This window comes from Elephantulus edwardii, unplaced genomic scaffold (genome assembly GCF_000299155.1).
Source record: "Elephantulus edwardii isolate Elephantulus edwardi_28Jun2011 unplaced genomic scaffold, EleEdw1.0 scaffold00094, whole genome shotgun sequence".
In the NCBI taxonomy this organism is placed as follows: domain Eukaryota; kingdom Metazoa; phylum Chordata; class Mammalia; order Macroscelidea; family Macroscelididae; genus Elephantulus; species Elephantulus edwardii.
In genome coordinates, this window is record NW_006399844.1 from 10183277 (window position 1) to 10206619 (window position 23343).

Sequence of the window (23343 nt, forward strand, 5' to 3'; positions counted from 1 at the left end):
GTATCATTTGGATTTGTCACTTTGGAAAATCCACTGTCATCAAGTCAGTTTGGACTCCTGTTAATCCTAAGTTAGAGTAAAAATGCTCCACAGAGTTTCCAAGACTGTAAATCTTTACAGAAGTAAATTGCCACTTCTTTGTTCTAAGAAGGTTTGATGGCTTAGAACCACTGAACCTTTTGGTTAATGACTGAATGCCTAATCACGCCGCTACCAGGACTCTTGTTGTTAGTGCATAACCCACTGCTTTTGAGTCAGTTGCTTTTGAGTCAGTTCTGACTCATGATGACCTTTCACTGGGTTTCTGAGTCTGTAAATCTTTATAAGAAGGTAGTCTTTCTTCCGAGGAGCCATTGGTGGATTCAAACTTCTGACCTTTATAGCAACAGCCTGATAATGTTATACACTGTATTAGCCTAGTAGTAAGGAGCTGTGGAGCTGTACTTTTTTTTTTTTTAGGAGCTGTGCTTTCAACCCAAAGGCAGGTGGTTCAAATCTACCAGTTGTTCTGTTGGCGAGAGATAGGCAGTCTCCTCCTGTGCGATTTACTGCCTCTGAATACCTGCTGGAGGGTTCAGCTATGAGTCCATTCTGACTCTATGACACATAATAATGACAACAGTAATGTTAGTGGGGCTCCTTTTTGTCCTTTTAGAAGGGACATATGCATCTAGGAGTGGACCAACCCTCAGGAAGCTGGCACTGAACTGCACTGTGTCAATAAGCTTGCCTGGAGTCGGAGCAACTTGACACCAACTGACAACAATAGTTCATCTTGGAGTTGCTGGGTGTTGCAAGTGGTAGTGTGCTCAGCTGCTTACCAGAATAATGGCTCACCCAAAGGTGCCTTGGAAGAAAGGCCTGGTGACCTTCTGAAAATCAGCCATTGAAAAGCCTAGGCCACACACTCTTTGACACATGTGGGGGCACCTTGGGTCAGAATTGAGTTTATAGCAGCAGATTAGAGTCATCTTTCTTAAGCAGTTTTGGTCCTTTAATAGCTATAATAATAAGACTTAATGTTGTACAGCATGTGCTTTGTGCTTAGCAGAATGCTCCAGGGCTTCACCCAGCAGCCCCAGAGGACACCTACTGTTATAATTGAGGAAACTGAGGCACAGGGCTATGACATAAGTGACCCAGAGTCATACAGTGACTGGCACCTCTAGGGTTCTACTCTCATAGTTTGACTGAACATTTTGCAACCCCTAGACTTGTCCCTCAGCCTCAGCCCTAGGTCTCTGAGGCCATATTCAGGGTAAAAATCCACCCCGCTTTTGGACCTGGCCTTGAGGGATGGAGAGGGATGGCAGGTATTGGAGAATTCTGTGTTCTGGGGAGACTGCTCACACAGGCTGCTTAGGATTGATGTCCAGGGCTTCAGTCTCTGGCTTCCTTGAATGCACTCCTGTGTCCGAGGCCTTGGGTTAGAAAGCTCCACTTCTGGGGTCTTTCTGGGTGAAGAGCACATTCTCCCCTTGTTTTCCTGCTTCCTCCGTTTCTGCACTTGTGGCCAGTTCGCTGGAGACTGCACGGGACTCCAGGCAGAGGGCAGGGCGGAGGGGCTCCTGTTGTCCATCCCTCTGGGCCAGGACTTGCTTTAACTTGAGGAATGCTGGCCCCCACCCCTGCCCTGCCCAGACTCATGCCTGAGGTTTTACTGCTTTCGTTTACTTCCATACATGGAAGTGGGGCCTTGCCAGCCTCTGCCGAGAGCGGTTCAAGCAGGAGGTCTGTTTCCCCACAGCTGACAGACGCCCACTGGCTCACATGTTTAAAATGCATTGATTGAAAAAGTCCCTGGATTTAGCCACACGGGTCAGCAGAAAGAAACTGGCATCTTGGAGAGGAAAAAGTGCAGCCTGAGTGCTGTGGTTACACTAGTGTCCCACTTCTCATGCATTTGCTAGAAATTTCTGATAGTGTATTTAATAAGTCTCCTGCCAGTTCAAATCCACTAGCTGCTTCTCAAGAGAAAGAGGGGCACTTTGCTGCCATAAAGATTTGCAGCCTCAGGACCCAATAGAGGATGGTCACTGTGAGTCAGAATTCACTTGACGACCGTAGAGTGAGTTTTCTGAGATGTTAGCACAGGTAAGGATTTTGAGATTCTTCAGCTAAGAAGCTGTGGCCCTGACCATGTCCTGTTGTTCCTGTGTCCTCTACACACTCCTGTCCTCTTCTTCTCTTTTAAAGGACCACATTACAATAAACTTTCAAATAAAACCTAGAAAAGCAAAAAGATGATTAGAATGAAGAGAGACACATTATGAATGTGCACATGCACACACCCCCACCCCTTGAAGGAAGAGGAACACCTTATGGAAAACACACAAACACACACACACACACACACACACACACACACCCTCTCTTACTGATTTGAGAGATCCTGCTGCTGTTGAATTTATTTCAATTCATAGTAGAGATGCCTCGTAGGTTTCCTAAGCCTGTAGATATTCATAGCCTGCCACCTCTTTCTCCTTTGGAGTGGTAGATGGATTTGAACCACCAACCATTTTGGTGAGCAGTCAAGTACCTTAACCACTGCACTATGAGGGCTCAACTAGAAAGAAAGAAAAGAAAATCTAAAGAGCCCAAGTCCAAATGTAGAAGTGCTTTAATGAAACACAATGGTAAAACCAACCCACAATTAGGTGGTTTAGTTATCTGAGTCTTAGAGATGAAATCAAGTGACAATTCTTTAAATTGTAAACAGACTAACCAGATGTGCTTTAAGGACTTTTTCACCTCAATGGATCTTTCAAGGAAATGCTTTGTATAATACTAGAGTTTTACCCTCTGTTTTTGTTTGCTTTTATGTTGGTACTTGTGGAAGTTCAACTCTAGGAAGTGATGTCTGACAATAAACAATAGATTCTTCAGCTGCTTTAAGGAAAAAAATGTATGTGCATTTCACATGGAGCCATCTTTTACTGTTTGATATGTAATTTGCAGGGCATTGGTGTTTCAGTGGTAGAATTCTAGCCTTCCATTTGAAAGATCGGGTTCAGCTCCCAGCCAGTACAGTATACAGTTTACAGTATACAGTATACAATGTACAGTATACAGCCAGTCGGCCAGCCAGTGGGGGCTTGTGTGTTCAGCCACAATGCTGAGCAGGTTTCGTTGGAACTTCCAGACTGAGACAGATTTATGAAGAAAGGCCTGGAGACCTGAAAATAGCCGCTGAAGCCCGATAGATCTCAGCAGTTCATTCTTCAGTCAGTCATGCGGTTGGCACAGAACCCAGGCAGTATTACATGTCATTGTACATGAATCACCTCGAAAGGGGCCTGACTCAGCAGCAGCGATAAACCAATGTAATTTGCTGGTCTTCTTGGAGGAGGTACAACCAGGCTGCTCTTTAGAGGGAAGGAGAGTGAAAGGCTGCCTTACATCCTTTGAGCATGTCATCAGGGAGGGATCACCAGTCCTTGGGAAAAGGTTTCACGCTGGGAAAGGTGGAGGCTCAGGTAAAGAGAAGACCTTGAACGTGATGGATTTGTAGTGTCTGTAACTGCTGGGGCGCAAGACAGGGCAAGGTGCTGATCTATTGTTCATAGAATTGGCACAAAACAACAACTTGTGGTAAATATTTCACCATATCAATTATTTTGGGTTTTGTTTTTTGTTGTTGTTCCTGTGTAGGGTAGAAAGCTCTGGTGGCTTGGTGGTGAGGAGTTGTGTTGCCAACCCAAGGGTGTGCTGTTCAAATCCACCAGCTGCTCAGCAGGAGAAAGATTGGTATTTTCCTTCCATGTGATTTATTGCCTCTGAAAGCCCTCTGGAGGGTCCGCTGAGTTAGTCTCGACTGGATGGTGCGTGCAACACAGCCGTGTTGGGTATAGTTCTTGGAATATTTTGCCAGGTGTTTTTTTTGTTTTTGTGTTGGGTTTTTTTGTTTTTTGTGACGTGGCTCATTTCATATCTAATTGATGATGTCTCTGAGATATACATACATATGTATGTGTGTGTGTGTGTGTGTGTAATTTAAAACCCATAATTGAAGACTGAAGTTTCTAGATGAATAGACTGCCAGCCTGGTTCCCCCACCCTTCCTGCAAACATCAGATAAGCTCTGCTTTAGCTAAGATTTTAAAAATAAAAATCAAGTCTTGTAATGATTTCTATTTGAGCTGAGAATAGTGACCCTCAAACATCTTGATCTCTGTACCTTCTCCCTTCCCCCACTGGATCCCTTTCTTTAATTGTATAAAAAGATTTTGAAATTCTTCCTTGATTCTTTCCTGCCTCTGGGGAGAAAGGGGTGAATGGGCCCTGGCTTTATTGCTGCCGCAGTGATGTTGATCTGAATTCCTTCCCTTGCTCTTTTGCTAGTTAAAAGATTCCCCGCTGTGACCAATGGATGTGTGTTCTGAGGGCATTGAATTTGTAAGGTGGATGGAACTGCCTTCTGGATTAAAGGGCTTCTTTTAAGCAATCTTTCTTTTTTCTTCTCCCTTCTTTTAAAAATATGATTTCTCAAATATCAAGCTGTCATCAACCTATTAATTGTTTTACCTCCAAGCAGAACCAAATCCGCAAGCTGCTCTGTGGGGAAGGATGGGCAATCTCTTCCTGTGCGATTTACTGTCTGCCTCTGAAAACCCACCAGGTCAGCTATGGGTCAGTTCCGACTGGAGGACACATAACAATCACTAAACTGCAACGATGAAGGGGGCAGTACTTGGGGATAAATGGCTTTTGGCTGTTAAATTAGTTTGCCTGAAAACAAAACAAAACAAAAAACCAAAAACACCGCACAAAAACCCAAAATCCATTCTGCTCACCACCACTCCCAAGCTGCTGGACAAATGGCTATTATCAGAATGTGTCTAGTGAAGGTTGGGGCTGCAGGGTGGGTGGATGGGCACCAGGCAAGCTCCGCTTCTAGTTCAAAACTGAGATCTGTTTGGGGATGGGTGCTCCCAGCTGAAGAAGGAAGGTGGGACTGCCCTATGGGAGGCTGGCTGAAGGAAGGAGAGACTCATTCTCTGCCCCTGCTGTTGCCTTACATTCTGAAGTATGGGTTTAATATGATTGAGAGAATCCAGCCCTCAACCTCACAGAGTTTAGGAGGGATAATCAAGGGTGGGGGTAGGGAGCCAGTTCTTTTGTGTTTCCCTGATGATCTTGTGCCAAGTGAAACATTGGGTGGGAGGGGTAACTCTGACTGATGCGTGTTTTCAAATGCAGGTTCTGAGGCAAAGCTGGAAAGGTTGTTCTGTGGGTCTAGGTAGGGTAGGACACTGAGTAATACTGAAGACCGCCTCAGGAGAGGAAGAGCAATGGTTCAGGAGGGACATGATGCTGGGTGGCAGGGAACCTTGTGTGTGGACTCTCACATCTTTTTCCCTCCCTTACACCCCTCCCCCCCGCCCTGCGCTCTCTCTCTCTCTCTCTCTCTCTCTCTCTCTCTCACATAAACTCATTGCTAATTGATCCTCCAGTGGGTTTTCTGAGGCTGTAAAAATCCCACTGGAGGAGATTGCCCATAGTTCTCTCTTCAGATGATGGATTTGAACAGCCAGGCAGGCCTGACCTTTGGGCTAGTAATGCAGCTCCCTATGGACTAAACCCCCAGACTCCCTAGACTCTCAGAGCATCTGGAAAAGGATAAGTTCTCCCCTGTGAGTTCTAAGATCCTTCTAATTATTTGTGTTAACGTACCAGTACACCAACCATACCATAACACAATGGGACCATCCACTCTGTCCAAAGGATTGCTGTGAGTCAGAATCAGCTTGATGGTAAATGATTTGATTCTGATTTGGTCTGGAGTTTAGGTCATATGCTGGAAGCCCTACAAAGTGTTGTGGTGTAGTGTGTTACCTTTCTGACCGCTGACAGAAAGGTCAGAAGTTCAAATCCACCAGCTGTTCTGTGAGAGAAAGATGAACAGTCTCCTCCTGTAATGATTCCTAGCCTCTGGGTTGGAATTGAGTCAATGACAGTGGGACTTGAGATGTTGGGATGTAGGCCCTGTGTGATGTAAATGGCTAACACTCTTGGCTGCTAACAGGTTGGAGGTTCATATCCACTCAGAGGTGCTTTGGAAGAAAATCTGGCAATGTCCTTCTAAAAGCTCAGCCCTAATAGTCCCTGTGAAGTGTGGTTCTACTCTGAGAACATGGGATTGCCAGAGTCAGAGTCAATCCAACAGCAACTAGGTTTTAGGTTTAAATGAGTTATATCCAGGTACCTAGTAGATCCTCATCTAGAACGGGAAACATGGATAAGAAGGAAGCTGAGAATTAATAGTGATAGTAAGACTAACACCAAGAATAACGGTTTTCCTTTACAAGGTTTGTGCTTTGTCAGACTTTAAAGGTTTTGTATTGATGCATCTAATTCTCACATGACCCTTCGAGTGTGTCCTAGCACACTGAACTCCAGCAGTCTGCCTCCGCAGCATGAACCTGGAGCTGTGCCCTCATCCACGCTGCTCAGCTGCTTACTAACTGGCCAAGGGTGTCTTGTAAATGGGATCTGAAAGGTGGTACTTCACATGTTACCTTGCTTAATTCTCAGGGAGCTCTAACTGTGAAGGAGACATTGTCATCCCCACTTTCCAGCTGAAGAAGCTGAGGGACCAGAGAGATTAAGAGATGTGCCTGCAGGAATAGTAAGCAGCAGATTCTCCTGCCCATTTGATGTTCTGTCCAAAGCCTGTTCTTTTTCCTGTGCTGCTCTGTGTCTGATGGGAACATGCTGTGGGGTTTGGGAAACAAGTATGACCTCTTGGGCTTTAGTAGAGATCTCTGAATGTGTTACTGAGGATAAGGCAACCTGGAACCTGAACACACAAACCACAGACTCTTGGAAAAGGGACAGTTCAGAAAAGTGCTTTAAAAACCTTGTTCTCATCTAAGAAGACAGCCTTTGTGTACCTTAGAGTACCTAGAATCCATCAACCTCTCTTGTCTTCTGGAAATTAACACAGCTCGCCCAACATACGCGTGCACACAGACACAGTCAGTCTCCCCCCATATTCTCTTCCCCCACCCCAGGGGAGTGTGTTGCTGGCAGCAAAGAAAGAACCCTTTGAGCAGTTAAACAGCCACGGGTCCGAAGACCCCAAGGATATTTCCAGCATGTGGTTAGCTGACCTCACCTAAAGGAGCCTCTTGATTGGCTGATTGTTGCTGAAAGATGAGCCTTTCTATGAAAAGACAAATTTGCCATGATTCAAAAAAGAGACAGAGGTTCAAGCAATGGCAGCAGGCCGGAGAGGGGAACCGCAGACACCCCAATGGTAGGAAGACGTGTTGGGGTCACTCTACACCCTGCTTCCCCTTGATCTGCTTTCAAACAGTAGCACTGGACCTCTTTATTCATCACACAGGCGCTCAGGAGAGGAAAGCTTAAAGAACACTTCAGGAAAATTGCCCCATGTGAGTGCACAAGTGGTTGGGATAAGTCATAAAAGAAAACAAATTAAGCGTACGGTTTATTTGAGCAGTTATGCTATATGTATATAGGGAGACCTTTCTGTTTCTCAAGACACGGATGGCTTAATGTAGGCTAGTTATGGTGAAACTTATAAAGAGAAGAGGCAGGAGTAGAACAGAAAATGAGCCATTGACTGATCTTAAAGTGATTGATTGAACCTCACCCCACTTTATCAAAATCACTGGGCGTCAGGTTATCAGATGGTCTCTGGGCTGACTACCTGTCTCCCTCCCTATTAATTTTGTCTGGAGGTTTTAACATGATAAAAGTTAACTTAAGAATTCAGGGACTATCACAGGTTATCTATTGGGAAATTACCTAAAGTTAGACTCTTTGCATTAGGTAAAGTTGGAGGTAATTTTTAGTTAACAAGTGCCTTTACATAGGAATTTAGCAGATGTCATCTCTCTCTTACACTGAACCTCAATTTTCGTATTATTAACAGCACTCTTGATGATCTTTACTCCTAACCACAAGATAGGAGATAATAGAACTCCTGTGTGAAGAGATGAAGGAGAATTGTGTCAGCCACTGAGCACTGGGCCTAGTGCTCTGCATACTCTGCTCCATCTGACCCTCTAAATGATCCTGTGAGGTCTAGGGTGCTCACCTTCACGTGCCCAGGAAGGAAACTGAGGCTCAGAGAAGTGCCTTACCCAAAGCATATCAACTAGCAAGTAATAGAGGTAGGGTTCAAGCCCAGATCTGTCTCCAAATCCCAGCCTGCTTCAGTGTGTAGGTCCTGATTATGGATTGAATTGTGCCCTCCAAAATTTATGTCAAGTTGGCTAGCCCATAATTCTCAATATTATATAACTGTCCTGTGTGTCGTAAATCCTAACCTCTATGATTCAGATGTGGCAGGTTTAGAGATAGTTAAGTAATAGTGTAGTTGTCTCTCGTTATATGACGGGATGTGATCAGTCATCTTCTCTAAGAAGATTAGGGTCAGATATACACCCTTACTCAGATTACAGCTCTAATCCTGTGTAAGGGGCAGGAGTTTCCTGAGATGCGGTCTGCATCACATTTTATTGTACAAAAGGTAAAAGGAGAGAGAAGTGGAAACATGAGTATCACCGAGAAAGAAGAGCTGGGAGTAGAGTGCATCCTTTGGACCCAGGTTCCTGCATTGGAAAGCTAGAACCAGGTGCCACACAGAGAGAAAGCCCAGAGCCCACACTCCAGAGCTGGTGCCCTGCATTTGGACTCCTAGCTTCCTAAACTGTAGGGAAATGCATTTCTTCCTTCCTTCCTTCCTTCCTTCCTTTTTTTTTTTTTTTTGAAATGCATTTCTGTCTGCTAGTTTTCCACTTGTGGTATGTTTTATAGCGGCACTCGGTAACTAAGACAATTTCACATCCATAAAGCAGACTTGAGAATCAAACCCAGACCTTCTGAAGATTCAGATTTACTGTTAGGTGTCAGCCTGGAGGGTGGGACTGGTTGAGGGAGAGGCTGGAAACCCGACAAGAAAGTCTTCACTGAATGTGTGGTGATTTAAGCAGCTATTAAAGTAAAGGATTGTGAGTTGAGGAATGAGATGATGATCATGGTGTTTAAGGAAAATTATTCTGGTCTACGTTTTTTGGATGAACTAAAGGAGGGATGACAGGGCTGGGAGGCTCATAAGAGGGTGTAGGCCAGGGTGGTGACAGAGAACAGGGCTTGTCTTGGGGAAAGGACCGCAGACTTGAGAAAGCCACTTTGCCCGCTTTTTATGGCACTTCTATGAACACTGTGGCATTTTAAAGAGAAATAGCCAGTGTTCTCAGGACAAATTGCTAGTATGTTGTTGATTACTGAGGAGGCGGCCTTTCCTTGATTTTTCTCCTCTGGTGAGCCGTTTAGGCGTCTGACTACATTTTAGGAAACTCTCTTTCCATTTTACACCCACTTCTCTCAGTGTGTTTCACAGGCGGTGGGTGGTTTGTTATTGTTGGTTTTTTAAATTTTCCCCAGCGTGGCCCTCATCTGAGAGAAAACACTGATTTCATTGGCCATAACTTTAAAAAGAAAAAAAAAAAGACCTCTACCCATGCTTTTCAGAGGTTTTCTGTTTGTTTAGTGTCTAAGAGTGGTGGATACTAGTTCTATGGGAATCCCAGGAAAAAGCATGGTGTTTTCATGGTGGAAGTGAGGGAAGGCCAGCCTCACCACCAACTGGTTTCCAAAAGAGGGACATTTTCGGTACTGGAGATGCAAGGAGAAAACAGCCCTGGCCAGTTTTAGCTATCTTAAACAAACAAATAAACAAAGTCTTCCACATGTCTGGCCCGTTGCCATCTGTTCAACTGCAAGAGCCCTCCAACGCTCAAAGGGTGATCGTCAAAGCCAAGTTCGTAGAGGAGAGAAGCTTTGTGACTAATTGGATAAGAATTTCCTTTGGAGTATTTGTCAAGGGCATATCTTCATAAACTTTAAGCTTTGCAAGGCAGAAATCTATTAGTGCATTTGATTTCCTTGGAGTATAGTGGGTAATCTGGTCGAGACAGCCATCCCTGGGTGACTGATACAGGCTAGTCAGATGGTTAGTGATTCAAACCCACCCAGACCCTCCACAGAAGAAGGGCCTGGTGATCTGCTTCTGAAAGGTCACAGCTCTGAAAACTCTGCAGAGCATTTGCACTCTGCACACAGATCACCGAGTCGGAATCACTTCAAGGGCAAGTAAGAACCAACAACAGTGGATGAGACAGGTATACCAGTCACTTAGATTATAAATTGTCTGTTTAGGATTCTTAAAAGCAGGTTATGTGGGAGGTGACTTTTTTTTTTTAAAAAAAAGCAGCAGTAGAAGAGTTATAGAGTTAAGTAACTTAAGTAACTTCCAACTTTATGATTTACAAATCTCTTGTTCTCCTTTTGTAATCTCATTTTTTACCTCCGTCCCATAAAACGAAACTGGCAATTAAGGATTCCTTGAAAGGATTCATTTTTATTTCGCCAGTTACAGTCTTTTGAAGAAAGTTATATGATTTAATCGCAAGGTGTTACTTATTTTCAGTGTCTGGAAGTGGGAAAAAAGTAATTAAGAAAGTAATTTCAAAAGTGGATAAGGTATGGAGGGCTGACTCGCCTGCAGGGAATCTTTGCCTCCTTCCTGTTTTGATCTCAGAACCCTCAGGCCGGCATATCGCCAATGAGCCACTCTCTGTCAGTGACTTCTCCTTTGGTGGAGGTCATTGAACTGGATCGTTAGAACTGGGAGCCCATTGCCCTTTTTACATTGGATAACGTCATGCAGGATGAGAGTACTTTGGTGGAAAGATTGAAAAGTTCGCAAATGTTTTCTGCAAGAAAGAATTATGATGCCCGAGAAGGAGCTAACCCTAATATTTACCTTTAGAAATAGACAGGTTATTTTAAAATAGTGAAGTATGTTGGCTCAGGGACGGGAGCTCTTGCCTCATGTCCATCTACCGTGGGTGAATCAGAGGAGAGAAGTTCACGCTGTGAGTCTGCAGGCGTGCAGGACAGCCTTGGTTTCTTGAGGAGTTCTGGAAAGCCCTCAGGGTGGTTGTAGAAGGAGCTGGGAGATGCCAGGCCTGGATGGTGAGGGACTTGTCTGGGCAGATGGCTTCCCAGTGGGAGCTGTCTTTGACCTCAGCGGAATTGTTTTTGGCAGATCTGCTGTGGCATGTTGAAGTTGCCCAGGGTTCTTTCCCTTCTCTTTTATCAAAACATGCATTGGAATATTTTTCTCCTTTAAAATAATACGGAATCATTATACAAAGTAGAAAAGAGTTTATGTTGTTGTTAGCTGTCATCAAGTCAGTTCCTAAGTCAAGGCAACACTTTCCTTTTTTTAAAAAATATGTATTTTATATTGGTTTGCATTCAAAATTCGTATTCATTGTGTTTCACACTATTCTTCATTCACAGTGAAGGCAATGCTCTTGTGCAGTGGGGTCAAACCATTGTGACCTTTGGGGTTTTCATTAGAAATGGGGTTGCCAGGCCTGTCTTAGTCTGCAGGCTCCTCTTCAATCTTTTCAACATTATGGCAGCACATAACCCTCTACTGACAAACAGACAATGGCTGTGCTTGAGTAGCATTGGCCAGGAATCAAACCCACATCTCCTGGATGAAAGGCAAGAGTTCTACCACTGAACCACCACAGCTCCTAGGAAAGTGTTTGGAGAAAATCTGTAGACCTCCTCCCAAAAGCTCATTGCTATTCTCGTGGCACAAGGCAGTGTTCTTCAATGTAGCACATACATTGTGCCTTATAAGGTTATAAACGTATTTGGAGCATTATTTCTGTATAAGAATGTATTCTTCTAACATTCGATCACTAGTAGCTACATGTTGTTTCACTATATACATGTACTAGAATTTATTTAACAGTTCTCTATTTTGAAAAACTCAGGCCAGTTCCAAGGTTTTGCAGTTAATAGCACTGCTATAAATTTCTTTTTATATACATCTTTATGTGTGTCTTTGCTTGTTTTCTTAGGATGAATTTCTCCAGGAAGAATGACTGGGTTAAAGATCATTGCTTCGCTTCCCTTCCATTTGTTCTGGCCTCGATTACATCTTTTTATTGTTTTAATTTTTTTCTTGGCTTTTTGGGTTATCTTTTTGTTAATTCTTCTTTGCTCTTCTGTGTTTGTTCTGATATTTAATTGTCTTTAAGTGAGTCCTAATGACATTTCCTTCTTTCATCCAGCCCTTGTACCCTTGTGTTTGCTTCTTTTAATATTTCATCATATAAAACCAAGCCTGTGGCTATTATTGTTGTTGTGACACAACTGCAACTCATAACAACCCTGTGAACAATGGCTCTGAACTTGACCCTATCCTGAGCCAACATCACTATCTCTGACACACTTGACCCCACTGATTGCTACAGTCACTGTGTCGCTGTTATTGGTGGCCATCCAGTTAGCTCCCACTCATGACAATCAGATGTATGACAGAATGGCATGCTGATTGGTCCTGTGCTGCTTGCTTCCTGGGCTGCCTCTTAGTCCAGCTCAGTGAGAGTGTCCCTTGTTTACAGTCACCCTCTGTTTTACCACACATGCGCTTTCCTAGCAACCAGTCATTCTTAAAGTCATGTCCAATGAAAGCAAGAAGTCGCAACATCCTTGCTTCTGAGGAGCGTCCTGGTTCTATTTCTTCTGTGGCCCATTTGTTTATTCCTCTGATAGAATATTCAGTTTGAATGCTTCAGTTGAAGCTTCTAGCTTCCCTTTTCTCTCTGTCCAGCCTTTCCATGCATGTCATTGTCCTCCTGTGTCCAGGGGGGCTGCTTTTATATCTTAAATACAGCATTTTGTCCTTGTGTTGCAGAGTTATTTCTGGCAGCTGGGTGGTGTGTGTTGCACATTTGTCCTGGAATAAAGATGGTTTTGTTAGGCCATGTATTCACCCACGGCCAAGACATTGACTTTCTACTTAGCTCCCTTCAATCTGCCTTGTGGCTCCCAAAATCTCCTTTCAGGTCTTCAGTTTATTAGTGTAGGTTTATGTCACCATTTCATTTCCTTGGGATCCTCTTGGGCGTAAGAAGGATACTGAATACGCAGGCACTCCCAGCTGAGAACTTCTCTTTCTTCTGTGGTTGAAGCAGCTGAGATAAGGCCGACTTAGTGCCTGGGCCTTGTCTTTGGTTCCCTCTTCATATCAGCTATAAGCTGTGACTGTGGTCAGGCCCCTGTCTGTCATCTTGGGCTCAGCCCCTGGTGTTCCGGAGATGGCACCCTTCCCCACTCCGACTTACCATTCCCCTTCACGTGAGGGACCCAGGTTCAGTTCCCAGCCAGTGCACTTTATGTGCAGCCAACATTCTTCTGTCACTGAAGGGCTCCATGGTATTTAAGATGCTGAACATGTTTTAATGAAACTTTTACACTGAAATGGGCTAAGAAGGCCTGGTAGGTTACTTCTGGAAACCCTATGGATCACAGTGGCCAATCCTATTGTGCTGGGGAGTCTAGATGAGTCACAGGTCAAATTGATGTCCGCCCAAAGCCGGGTGCTTCGAATCTACCAGCTGCTCTGCAGGAGAAAGATAGGCAGTCTCCTCCTGTGAGACTTAGAGCCTCTAAAACCTGCTGGAGGGTCAACTATGAGTCAGCTCTGACTCAAAGGCAATGAATTTTGTTGTGGTTTATTTTATGTATTTTTTTTTAAACAACAAAGTAGTAAAATAGTCTAAGTGAATTGCTGCTGCTACTGCTTCCCGAGCTACTGCGGTCCTCCATCAAGTAGGGACATCGGTGGGGTCTTGCTAGTTCTTTCCTTTAACTTCCAGAGGCTGCTGCTCCTGCTGAAGGCAAGAATTGCAAGTTTGGCCTCAGTCACCACCACCCTAGCACACACACCTTTTATATGTGCAATTTACTGCCATTAACTGCTTCTTGGTGGCCTTTTAAGTCTGGTTTTAGCTGCACTATTTTTATCTAGCAGCACTTTCTTTCCCATCTATCTCTGTCTATAAAGATTTTTGATGATTTATAGTCTACATAAATCTTCCAGGTTATCATTTTTTGAAGAGAGAGATCAACCAACTCAAGAGAGAGATCGAGGTGTAGATCCTTCTGCCTTTTCCGCTGGGTACAGCATTTCTCTCCCCTGGCCGGCCAGCCAGCCACCAAGTGCTGCTCTGGGTTGCATGACCCTGGCCTCATCTCCCTAGAGGTAGCTGTCCTTAAACTAAAATTAAAATGAAAGACATTTCTGAGCTCTTTAAAAAATACTACTAATAATAAAACGCCCTATGAATTCTCTGCTTTTCATGTGGTCCCTGGCCTCCCTCTGACAGCATGACCTGTTCTGGGCTGCCAGCTCTAATCTCTTTGATGCTGTCTCCAGGATACCTCCCTGGAATCTGTGCAGAGATGAGCAAAAGTGTGTGTGTGTGTGTGTGTGTGTGTGTGTGTGTGTGTGTGCTGGGGAGGCCCCAGGCCCCAGTAATTTTGTGTTTGGGTTCTGAAGGCAGTGAGGTTTAACTGACACTCACCATGTGTACATTCTTCTTGATGATGGAGATCAGGCCATCTTCCTTTGTACCCCGAGTTTTCCCTGTAGCTGCTAGTTCAGAATTTGTAGTGTAATGACTGACATCTGGTGAGCTCGGCGAGTTCTTGGTGGCTTGTTTGCCGAGGTCTTTGGAGCAGGCACAAGGGCCAGTGTGGACTCGGATTCCTTCTCTGAAGATCCTGGAATCTTTTTCAGCCAGGCATCTTTCTCTCTCCCTCTTCTTCCCGTTTAAAAATGAAACAAAAGGGAAAAAAATATTTTCCTTGAATTGGAGGATTTCAAACATACACAAAAGGAGCTAGAAGAGTATCATGAACTCTCACATGCTCATCATCCAGCTTCTACAGTTATCAATTTCATGTCAGTCTGGTTTCATCTGCATATTTCCCAAGTCTCCCTCCCTCTAATAATAATAACACTGATTGTGATGTTATAGTATTTACTTTTTTTGATGTTACACTATTTTGTAACAAATCCCAGACATGTTATTTCATAAATATTGAAATGAGTTTTCATAGAGGGTAAGGATTTTGAAAAAGAACCAATACCATTATCATACTTCAGAATTAACACTAATTCCTTAATATGGAATATCCAGTCAGTTGTTAGTCACTTTCCTCTTTCTCATAAACACACACACACACAAATGTGCATGAATGAAGAAAAAACCAAAACAAAACAGAAAACAAATGTGCATGAATGATAGTGGCACAATGTATAAGTGCCCGGTTCCTAACCAAAAGTTTGATTGTTTGAACACATCCAGCAGCTCTGAAGAGATAGGACTTGACTAAAGATTGCAGCCTAAGAGACCCTGGGGGGCACTATTCTGCTACATGGGGTCACTGTAAAAAATGGACCTCATAGCACCCACCAGTATCAGCTAGCCTCAAGTTATAGTATTGGAGGGTTTGTGGGCAAAATGTGTGAACAATGTAGGAAATCTTCAAGAATTGTCACAAATTTTATTACACTTACATCCGCAAATACCCATAGAAGCAGCAGTCAAGAAATCAATTGATTTATCCAAACAAACAAAGTATTTGCCCAAATATATTACACATTTATTGCAAAAGACTTCATTAGAGTCTTAAAAAGCAACAACGTCATTTTGAGAGTGCCTAAGGTGTGCCTAACTTACGTCTTATATCTATGCAAAAATGGACAATAATAAGGAAGATTAAAGAAATGATGGATGTAAATTATTGCAGTCAAACTAGTTAACTGCTATATAAGCTAGCAAAGAGAATTCAGTGAAAGGTGACCCATCCATAGTTGGTCAGCTACACAAATACCAAAGAAACTAAGACTCTTAACCGGAAGGTGGTCAGGGCAGCGCTCCAGACCCTGCTAGCCAGCCCTGTGGAGGGAACTGGGGCATAAACTCCTACCAGCCCCCTGGAGTGGGAGCTGCTGGGGACTGTGGGCCAGTTCCTCATCAACTTTTAGTCTCTGAGATCATAACAAATTGTAGTGAAATGTGTTACATCACAGTGGTATGAATTTTGAATGCAATTTATAAAAATGTATTGAAGAAGCATCCGTAGCAGTCACTATGCAGCAGGCTTTGCTCTAGGTGCTTTACAAATACTAACTCATTTAGTTCCCATGACAACCCTGATGGTTAGCGTCTGTTTACAGAGGGACGGGGGTTGCGCTTTATCTTGTTACATCAATAGGTCTGGTGATGACGGACACACATCCTGCTTTCTCTTGGGCATTCGCAGTTGTACATGATTTTAGCTTTTTCAGTCAAGGTGAATTCATATTTATAAATGTGATTTAGCTGTTACACCTTTGTGAAGTATTTCATATGTTCTTGCAAGTTAGAAAATGTCTTTTAAGACCACACATTCTGAAAACTGGTTCAGCTTGCTCAGCGGACAGCTCCAACACCTCAAGTCAGGTGTCCACAGCCCCCAGCTTTCCTCGCTGCCCACGTGATGCCAGGATTTGACATCCCAGATCAGGAGCCTGGTTGGCGTACTCCCTGTTCTCTGCCTGCTTCTTCCTAACCTTTCATCCAGGTGTGTGGTTCCTCCCATTACCATCCTGTCTTCAAGCTGCTTTTATTGAACTGCAAAGATTATCAGTGGCCATTAGTGGCCATCTGGTGGTAGAATTCTCCCCTCTAATTTGGGAGAGTGGGGCATAATTTCTGGTCAGTGCATCTCATGCATAACCATCACCTGAACCATTGGGGGCCTATGTGGTGCTGTCATGCCACACCTGCTAAGTTGGACTGGCTTTCTACTTCTGCAAGTCAGCCAGTAACAACCCGAGGAACTCACAATGGTCGTTGAGCATGGGACAGGATTTGACAGCCTTTGTTTCATTGTGCATGAGGTCGGCTTGATGGCAACTACTAATAACAGGATTACCAAGATCCATTTCCTCATTCCCACTTAGAAGTGCTTTGAAAAGCCAAAAAAAAAAAAAAAAGAATGCTCTGCCTTATCGTAGCCTTGCAGTTCTCATATTGCTTTTGAGGACTGGAAAGATTTTCTGGGAATGCCACAGTGGCGTGTAATGCGTTCGTTCATGGGAGAGGCTACACCTGATTGATTGTTGGCTCCGACTTGCACAGAGCTTGTTGGGGACGCACCTGCCATGTCGTCACGCTCTGGGGACTGAGATAAAGGGGGGGTTCTTTCATCCTAATGGGGGCATAAAGGTTATACAAAGCCCAGAAGCTTTTGCTACAAACAGTTCTTAATTTGATGAAAGAAGATAGCTTCAGACAGGCTAGCGAGTAGTGCGTGCACTGTGTTGAGACCTGGTTTCATATCTTCATCACATAGGTTGAATAGGTCAGTGATACAGAGAAACAGCCCACCCCTAACTCTCCTTTGAAGGACACTTGATGCAAATGGAAGGGGACTGAGAATCGTGTGACCTCATGGCAACAGGGCTGCAGACTTGATTTTGGTTGAGATTGAAGAATGTTAAGCAGACACTTGAGTCTGACTGGCCTGGGAGATTCCAGCATGGTATGAAAGGGGCCTTTGTTCTTGGAAGGACTACAATAATCAGTACCCCCGTTATTAGCTGTTTCTCTGGGAGATGGATCAAAAGAAGCCCCTTCTTTCACGCACCGTCATGCTCTGCAGAACGTAGAGTCTTTTCTATACAGTGGGTCAGCTCATTGCCATCCTGTCAGAACCAACTCATCACTGATCTTCCAGTGGGTTTCTGGAGGCTGTAAATTACATGGGAAGGAGACTGCCCATCTTTCCTTGAAGCAGCTGGTGGACTCGAACCACCTCTCTTTGGGTTGGCAGAACAACTCCTTACTCAGTAGATGTGAATTGAGTGCCCAACAATTTACTTGGTCCGATGAACTCATTGGTCACGATATTTCTTTACTGCCATCCTCAACAGATCCTAAAGCTGCTGTCTTGCCCTTTTCATCATAGGATTTTCATTGACTTTTGGAAGCAGATCACTGGGCCTTTGTTTCTAGTCTATCTTCATCTGGAGGTGCCTCAGAAACCTGTTCAGCTGCACAGAAATACACAGGCCTCAACCTCTGTCCCGTGTTCCTCCCTCCTCTACCTCAGTCAGAAAGCTCAGTGGCTCTGTGAGCTTTCTTCAGCCTCATCCCAACCCAGTTTCATAGTTAGTAGTATCCAGGAATTGCCCTTTTCGCTATCTCATTGCTCTGTTGGCTACCCACAAAATACTCTCTGGTTTCTCCTTACCTTGTCTGCATAATAATCCAGAGGTAGCCCCCAGTTCTCAGTATTCTTAAACCTGGGGGCTTTTTGGCTGTCACATAGACCACATAATCTAGGAGAGGTGATGGCTTTGTCAGAGATTCCAGAAACTTTGGAATCAGGGTGGAGTTCCATTACTGTTTTAAAGAGCACAGCAAAATGATGTGATGATGAGTGGCAGCAAATGAATACTCTGTCCAACTGGAAAGGCAGCTTGGAATCAGACGTTAATGATTGGGTTAGAATTTGACCAGAGTAGGAATTTTATTGACTATCAGTCACCTATCCAAGAACTTTTTCCAGAAGCAACCCCTTTGGCTTTCTTCTCATTGCACCTCCTAGATTTCTTGTAGTCAGCATTTATGATTTTTAGGATCATGTTGCTGTTGTATAATTCCAAGTATAATGCCACCCTGTAGCTGACTATCTAGTGAGGTTTCAGAGGCAATTTAATTGTATGGGAGGAGATTGCTCATCTTTCATGTGCGGAGCAGCTGGTGAATTTGAACCATGTACCTTTGGGATTGCAGCGCAGCTCCTTACCACTAGGCCACTAGAGCTCCCTCATGATCATAGTGTTAAGCATAAATGCTAACCTAAGAAAGAAATGTATTAAATGTTGTTGAACTGTCCCTGTGAAAGTTGTTGAAATGTCATGTGGTGATGTAGTCTGTTGTATGGTTGAGCTGCTAACCAAAAGGCCATTGTCTCAGGTGGTTTGAATCCACCAGAGACTTTTGAGGGAGAAAGATGGACAGTCTCTTCTTGTTAAGATTTATAATCTCGGAAACACGGTGGAAGATCAATATGAGCTGGATGGACATATATATTGATATGGCATAGGGTATATATTTGCTGCTAGGGCAAAAAAAAATAATATGTTTTCTAGGAAGATAAATAAGTGAAATTCAGAGAGCACTGAGCCATGTTAAATTGCAAAACAAGGCACACACCCATGCCTCCCCCATCTGTTTATTTTTCAATTAATAAAGGGCAAAGAATGTTTGTGCTTGAGGCTTTAGGACCTTGGCTGCTTGAATTGGAATCTGTGAATTTGGTCCAAATAGATAGTATTCTGGTATTCACAAAGGCTTTTATTTGTTTTATAAAGAGCAGCTTCAATGAAGGCACGCATCCAAAACTGACCACGCACAGTTGAGGATAAACAGTTTGCTAGTAAATGCTTTGTGAACTGTGCTGGTGTAGATTTACTGTAGAGAACTTTAATACTTTTAAAATGCATTGTTCATAAAGATGAAAAGAGAGAAAATTCTGTGAGTAATTTTGTGTTGCAGTGAAGGTTTGAGACTTTCTTTAGCATTCATGAGTAATCTTGGTGCAAAAAATCTCTAGAGGCAAAAAGTAACTCTGGTCAACTCATAGCAGTTCTATCGGACCAAGTGGAATCATAGGATTTCCAAGGCTGAGTCTTTATGGAAACAGACTTCCACATCTTTTCTCCCACAGCGCAGCTGGTGGTTTGAACCACCATCCTTTCAGTGAGCAGCTGAGGGCTTTAACCAACCATTATGCCACTGTTGTCAGGTGCCATTGAATGGGAACTTGGCCGACCTTCCAGTGGGTTTTCAGAGCCTGTGTTAGTCACACGGGAGGAGATTGCTCATCTTTTTCCTGCAAAGCAGCTGGGTTTGAACTATGTACCTTTGGGTGGGCAGCAGATCTCCTTACCTCTAGGCTACCAGTGCTCCCTATTATGCCACTGTTGTTGTTGTTGTTGAGTACTTTCAAGTTGTAACCAACTCATAACGAGTTTTCAGAGCCAATTAAGTTGCACAGGAGGAGATAGCCCATCTTTTTCCCATAAAGCAGCTGGTGGATTCGAACTTCATGCCTTCGGGATTGCAGGGCAGCATCTTACCAATAGGCCATTAGAGCTCCCTATGCCACTATGCCACTAGGGCTCATTATTTGGCAAGATCAAAATCACAGAAAACCCACTGCCATCTTTAGGAGCCCAATTTACAGCAACCCTCCCATCAGTCTTTATGGGAGGAGATGTCCCACCTGCCTTGGTTAGAGCAGCTGGTGGATTCAAACCATTGACCTTTTGGTTTGCAGTCTGACATATTATGTGCTAAACCACCAAGACTTCTTATTGGCAGTTCAGGCACCCTCTTTTTTTCCTGGGATTAGAAACTCAGTTCTCACCCTTCCTCCATCCTTATCCTTTCAATGTTTCTGTTCTTTACAGCATTTTCATGCCAGGCAGATGAGCGTGTGAAGTTCCATTCCCTCCTTCCCTTTGTGCTCTCTCTGTGAGCTGTCATGTATTTCTTGGCTACTTATCTTTTTTCTTAACCAGCTTCCCTCTCTTGGCCAAGATCTTCCCACAGAGACCTCACCTGGTCTTGTGATGCAGACTTGCCAGCCAGCATTGTTCCCAGTCTCGAGAGGCAGCCCACGGCTTCTGCAACCTGAACTGCAGAAAGAGTATTAGAAACCCAGAGTGCCTCTTACTTAGGTGACTGTTTATATTGTTTCTTCATCCTGTAGATGAAATGCTTAAATACCTTGCCTATAGGAACCTTAGAGGATTTGGGAATTGAGGAATTTTTATTCAACTTTAAGGGAAGATAGGAAGCCTTAGGGTGGTACATATGGTTTGCTCTTGATTAATAACTGAAAGGGAGCTCTAGTGGCCAAGGGGGTAAGGAGTTACACTGCCAACCCAAAGGCAGGCAGTTCTAAACCACCAGCAGCTCTTTAGGAGAAAGATGGGCTGTCTCCTCCCATGCGATGTACAGTCTTTGAAAACACATTGGAGGGTCAGCTCTAGGTCAGTTCTGACTCTGGCACACAACAACGACTGAAAGGTTGGCAGTTCAAAGCCACTCAAGTAAGCCAGTAAGAAAGTCCCAGCAATCAGCATCCATAGATTATAGCCAAACACAATGGAGCTCTACTCTGTATGACATGAGGTTGCTGTGAGTTATAATTGACTCAACAATGAGTTTATTTGGAGTTTCAGGGAATTTCAGTGTGTAAATAGTAAAGTTGGTACAAAGGAACTGTTATAAGTGGCCATAGAGATTGAAATTGAGCAAGATCAGTGAGGACGGATGGCCTTGATGTTTCACCTCAATTACCTTTATGACCTTGGACAATGCAAATCAATTGAAAGAAAAATTTTATTGAGTACTGACAAATACCCCTGCTGGTCTCTGTTTCCTCATCTTGAAAAAAGAATTGCTTTAGATAATTCTTTTCTTCCTTCCAGTCCTTGGGGCTCTGGTGGCATGGGCTGTCATATGTTGTGCTGCTCAGTGTTACTGCAGCCAGAAGTGTCTTCCTGCAAGTAGAGCGGAGAGTGGGAGTGCCTTCCGCTCACCGCCTGTGCTGCAACACTCATCCCTTGCAAACCCCAGCCCGGCTACCTGACTCCGTGGAGCAGTTGTTCTCAACATCTCTCTGAACTGGGTGTCATTCCACCTTACCTACGCCCAGCGTCCTGTCTCATTTCCCCAGTCCTTTGGCAGGAAGCCTCTCTCCTCTCAGATTCCACACAGCTGGCTCAGGCTCCTTTTCTTCCCTTTGCACGGGTGGTTCCCTTTTCCCTTTAGTGGCTGACTGCTGGCCGCCAAAGTGTCTTCCTTGCCTCTTCTCAATCCAGTAGTCCAGTCCGCTTTTGGGAAATTCTGCTGTTCACTTCTCCTTACCAATTTGCCACTTAGGTTGACTTGTATTTTACTCCCCTCCCCTCCCCTCCCTTCTCCTCTCCTCTCCCTTGTTGTGTGCTGTCAGATCCAACTGGCACAGGAGGAAATTGCCCTTCCTTCTCCAGGGCAGCTTCTGGTGGATTTGAACTGCACACCTTCAGGACTGCAGCACCACCTCTTGCCACTAGGCCGCCAGAGCTCCTGACTTTTATTTTTTTATTTTGTCTTAAAATCTACATGAGAAGTCCTTTGAAGGGAAGTGTCTTAGTTTTTGAGTGCTTCTGTAGCAGAAATACCACAAGTGGATGGCTTTAATAAACAGATTTTTTTTCTCTCTCACAGTTGTTGTTTGTTGTTGTTGATTGCTGTGAAGTTGAGTATGACTCATAGCGACTCTATGAACAGTAGGAAACAAACAACAACAACAAAAAGATTCGGACTAATGGTGGCCTTCCATGGGGTTTCTGAGAATGTTAATGGAAGGAAGCTATTCCTCTTTCTCCTACAGAGCATCTGGTGGATTTGAACAGACAAGCTTTGGGTTAATAGTTCAACACTTAACCTACTATGTCATGGCTCCTTGTTCTCACAGTTTGGAAGGCTCTGAAAAACTCAGCTCATTGCCAGCAAGTCAGAACTGACTCGTAGCTAACCCTGTAGTGGGTTTTCAGAGACTGTCAATCACACAGAAGATTGCTTATCTTTTTCCCTTGGAGCAGCTGGTAGATTTGAACCTCTTGCCTTTGAGTTGGCAGCACAACTCCTTCCCTACTCAGTCACCAGAAAACTGGGAAGTTCTGGTAATGTAGTCCATAGGGGGTTGTACTGCTAACCAAAAGGCTAAGGGTCTTTGGTGGTTTGAAACTACCAGGGGCTCCCAGGGAGAAAGATGGACCACCTCCCCTGCAGCAGCTTACAGCCTTAGAATCTCAGCGGAGGGTCAGCTATGAATTGGAACCAACTTGGAGAGGAACATCATACTTGGAAAGGTCAGCGAGAGAGAGGAAGACCTTCAACCAGATGGACGGCCACAATAACTGCCACATTGGGCTCTAATATGTCAGGAAGTGTGAGGATGGCACAGGATAGAACAGGGCTCAGATCTGTTGTTCATAGGGTTGCTCTGGGTCATACTCAACTCAGTGGCACCTAACAACAACAACAATAACAGCGAGTTTGAGTTTTTTGAAGGGAAAGCTAGTGACCTGTGGTGGGATGGTCTGTGGGGAGTCGTGCTGCTAACCCAGACACAGCACTTCTCCCGTGGTTCGAATGCACTAGCTCTGTGGGTGAAAGGTGCTCCTCCTGTTACAATATACAGCCTTCCAAACTCAGTGGAAGGTCCCTGTGAATTTAAGCCTTCAGGGCAACATGTTTGAGTTTTTCAAGGGAAAGCTAAGTTAGCTCTTTCCGCTTTGGGGGTATTCTTGTTTATTTTCGCTTCTCTAGTCCCAGTATTCCTCTGTTACTTGACAAACCCCACATGGCATCTATCTGCCCACCC

At 44.1% G+C, this 23343-nt stretch overlaps 1 protein-coding gene across 4 annotated transcripts in view; it reads left to right on the top strand.

The window, feature by feature from the left end:
- The window catches only part of NXN (nucleoredoxin), a 198161-nt gene that overhangs the window by 27187 nt on the left and 147631 nt on the right, over window positions 1–23343 (top strand). The gene's annotated exons all lie outside the window — the stretch shown is intronic.